The sequence below is a fragment of the Oncorhynchus keta genome, unplaced genomic scaffold, assembly GCF_023373465.1.
Source record: "Oncorhynchus keta strain PuntledgeMale-10-30-2019 unplaced genomic scaffold, Oket_V2 Un_contig_18082_pilon_pilon, whole genome shotgun sequence".
Lineage (NCBI taxonomy): Eukaryota > Metazoa > Chordata > Actinopteri > Salmoniformes > Salmonidae > Oncorhynchus > Oncorhynchus keta.
In genome coordinates this window covers 11207-15000 of record NW_026280732.1, presented here as the reverse complement: position 1 = coordinate 15000, position 3794 = coordinate 11207, and the positions used below count along the sequence as shown (strand labels likewise).

The 3794-nt window shown below is 41.0% G+C and overlaps 1 long non-coding RNA gene across 1 annotated transcript; it reads left to right on the top strand.

The window, feature by feature from the left end:
- The first annotated feature begins 2443 nt into the window (after positions 1–2443).
- Positions 2444–3330, top strand: LOC127920012 (uncharacterized). The gene is made up of 3 exons (XR_008104758.1): positions 2444–2530; positions 3077–3157; positions 3242–3330. It is a non-coding gene; the product is annotated as an uncharacterized LOC127920012 (long non-coding RNA).
- Positions 3331–3794: the final 464 nt, after the last annotated feature.

Below are 3794 nucleotides of genomic sequence, written 5' to 3'. Positions count from 1 at the left end.
AATAAGAGTTTGGGCTGTTGTCTTGTGCCCAATAATGTTTGTGCCATGTTTTGTGCTGCTACCATGTTGTGTTGCTACCACGTTGTGTTGTTACCATGTTTTTGTCATGTTGTGTTGCTACCATGTTGTTGTCATGTTGTGTTGCTACCACGTTGTGTTGTTACCATGTTTTGTCATGTTGTGTTGCTACCATGTTGTTGTCATGTTGTGTTGCTACCGCGTTGTGTTGTTACCATGTTTTTGTCATGTTGTGTTGCTACCATGTTGTTGTCATGTTGTGTTCCTACCATGTTGTGTTGCTACCATGTTGTGTTGTTACCATGTTGTTGTCATGTTGTGTTGCTACCGTGTTGTGTTGCTACCATGTTGTGTTGTTACCGTGTTGTTGTCATGTTGTGTTGCTACCGTGTTGTGTTGCTACCATGTTGTGTTGTTCCCGTGTTGTTGTCATGTTGTGTTGCTACCGTGTTGTGTTGCTACCATGTTGTGTTGTTACCGTGTTGTTGTCATGTTGTGTTGCTACCATGTTGTGTTGCTACCATGTTGTGTTGCTACCATGTTGTTGTCATGTTGTGTTCCTACCATGTTGTGTTGCTACCATGTTGTGTTGCTACCATGTTGTGTTGCTACCATGTTGTGTTGTTACCTTGTTGTTGTCATGTTGTGTTGCTACCGTGTTGTGTTGCTACCATGTTGTGTTGTTACCGTGTTGTTGTCATGTTGTGTTGCTACCGTGTTGTGTTGCTACCATGTTGTGTTGTTACCGTGTTGTTGTCATGTTGTGTTGCTACCGTGTTGTGTTGCTACCATGTTGTGTTGTTACCGTGTTGTTGTCATGTTGTGTTGCTACCATGTTGTGTTGCTACCATGTTGTGTTGCTACCATGTTGTGTTGTTACCGTGTTGTTGTCATGTTGTGTTGCTACCATGTTGTGTTGCTACCATGTTGTGTTGCTACCATGTTGTGTTGTTACCGTGTTGTTGTCATGTTGTGTTGCTACCATGTTGTGTTGCTACCATGTTGTGTTGCTACCATGTTGTGTTGCTACCATGTTGTGTTGTTACCGTGTTGTTGTCATGTTGTGTTGCTACCGTGTTGTGTTGCTACCGTGTTGTTACCATGTTGTGTTGTTACGATGTTGTGTTGTTACCGTGTTGTTGTCATGTTGTGTTGCTACCGTGTTGTGTTGCTACCATGTTGTGTTGTTACCGTGTTGTTGTCATGTTGTGTTGCTACCGTGTTGTGTTGCTACCATGTTGTGTTGTTACTGTGTTGTTGTCATGTTGTGTTGCTACCATGTTGTGTTGCTACCATGTTGTGTTGCTATCATGTTGTGTTGCTACCATGTTGTGTTGTTACCGTGTTGTTGTCATGTTGTGTTGCTACCATGTTGTGTTGCTACCATGTTGTGTTGCTACCATGTTGTGTTGCTACCATGTTGTGTTGTTACCGTGTTGTTGTCATGTTGTGTTGCTACCGTGTTGTGTTGCTACCGTGTTGTTACCATGTTGTGTTGTTACGATGTTGTGTTGTTACCGTGTTGTTGTCATGTTGTGTTGCTACCGTGTTGTGTTGCTACCATGTTGTTGTCATGTTGTATTGTTACGATGTTGTGTTGCTACCGTGTTGTTACCATGTTGTGTTGTTACCATGTTGTGTTGCTACCATGTTGTTGTCATGTTGTGTTTCTACCGTGTTGTGTTGCTACCGTGTTGTTACCATGTTGTGTTGCTACCATGTTGTTGTCATGTTGTGTTGCTACCGTGTTGTGTTGCTACCGTGTTGTTGTCATGTTGTGGTGCTACCATGTTGTGTTGCTACCATGTTGTGTTGCTACCATGTTGTGTTGCTACCATGTTGTGTTGCTACCGTGTTGTGTTGCTACCATGTTGTTGTCATGTTGTGTTGCTACCATGTTGTGTTGCTACCATGTTGTGTTGCTACCATGTTGTGTTGCTACCATGTTGTGTTGCTACCATGTTGTTGTCATGTTGTGTTGCTACCATGTTGTGGTGCTACCATGTTGTGTTGCTACCGTGTTGTGTTGCTACCATGTTGTTGTCATGTTGTCTTGCTACCATGCTGTGTTGTCATGTGTTGCTGCCTTGCTATGTTGTTGTCTTAGGTCTCTCTTTATGTAGTGTTGTCTGAGGTCTCTCTTTATGTAGTGTTGTCTTAGGTCTCTCTTTATGTAGTGTTGTCTTAGGTCTCTCTTTATGTAGTGTTGTCTTAGGTCTCTCTTTATGTGGTGTTGTCTTAGGTCTCTCTTTATGTAGTGTTGTCTGAGGTCTCTCTTTATGTAGTGTTGTCTGAGGTCTCTCTTTATGTAGTGTTGTCTTAGGTCTCTCTTTATGTAGTGTTGTCTTAGGTCTCTCTTTATGTAGTGTTGTCTTAGGTCTCTCTTTATGTAGTGTTGTCTTAGGTCTCTCTTTATGTGGTGTTGTCTTAGGTCTCTCTTTATGTAGTGTTGTCTTAGGTCTCTCTTTATGTTGTGTTGTCTTAGGTCTCTCTTTATGTAGTGTTGTCTTAGGTCTCTCTTTATGTAGTGTTGTCTGAGGTCTCTCTTTATGTAGTGTTGTTGTCTTAGGTCTCTCTTTATGTAGTGTTGTCTTAGGTCTCTCTTTATGTAGTGTTGTCTTAGGTCTCTCTTTATGTAGTGTTGTCTGAGGTCTCTCTTTATGTAGTGTTGTCTTAGGTCTCTCTTTATGTAGTGTTGTCTGAGGTCTCTCTTTATGTAGTGTTGTCTTAGGTCTCTCTTTATGTAGTGTTGTTGTCTTAGGTCTCTCTTTATGTAGTCTTGTCTTAGGTCTCTTTTTATGTAGTGTTGTCTGAGGTCTCTCTTTATGTAGTGTTGTCTTAGGTCTCTCTTTATGTTGTGTTGTCTTAGGTCTCTCTTTATGTAGTGTTGTCTGAGGTCTCTCTTTATGTAGTGTTGTCTTAGGTCTCTCTTTATGTAGTGTTGTCTTAGGTCTCTCTTTATGTAGTGTTGTCTGAGGTCTCTCTTTATGTAGTGTTGTCTGAGGTCTCTCTTTATGTAGTGTTGTCTTAGGTCTCTCTTTATGTAGTGTTGTCTTAGGTCTCTCTTTATGTAGTGTTGTCTTAGGTCTCTCTTTATGTAGTGTTGTCTTAGGTCTCTCTTTATGTAGTGTTGTCTTAGGTCTCTCTTTATGTAGTGTTGTCTGAGGTCTCTCTTTATGTAGTGTTGTCTTAGGTCTCTCTTTATGTAGTGTTGTTGTCTTAGGTCTCTCTTTATGTAGTGTTGTCTTAGGTCTCTCTTTATGTAGTGTTGTCTTAGGTCTCTCTTTATGTTGTGTTGTCTTAGGTCTCTCTTTATGTAGTGTTGTTGTCTTAGGTCTCTCTTTATGTAGTGTTGTCTTTCTTGTCGTGGCATTTTATTAAATGTTTAATATTGGGATTAAAATATCTAATATTGAATATTTTTTATCCCGGACTCAGTCCCCGCAAGAGGCCTTTTGTCTTTAGGAAGGCCGTCACTCTAAATAACAATTTTATCTTAACTGACTCACCTAGTTAAATAAATACAAATAAATAAAGGTTATCAGGCCAAGTAGATAATGGTGAGGAAGAGGAGGATGGCAGGAGAACCAGTCAAGTAGTTAATGGTGACGAAGAGGAGGATGACAGTAGAACCAGTCAAGTAGTTGATGAGGGAGGAAGAGGAGGATGGCAGTAGAACCAGCCAAGTAGTTGATGAGGGAGGAAGAGGAGGATGGCAGTAGAACCAGTCAAGTAGTTAATGGTGACGAAGAGGAGGATGACAGTAGAACCAGTCA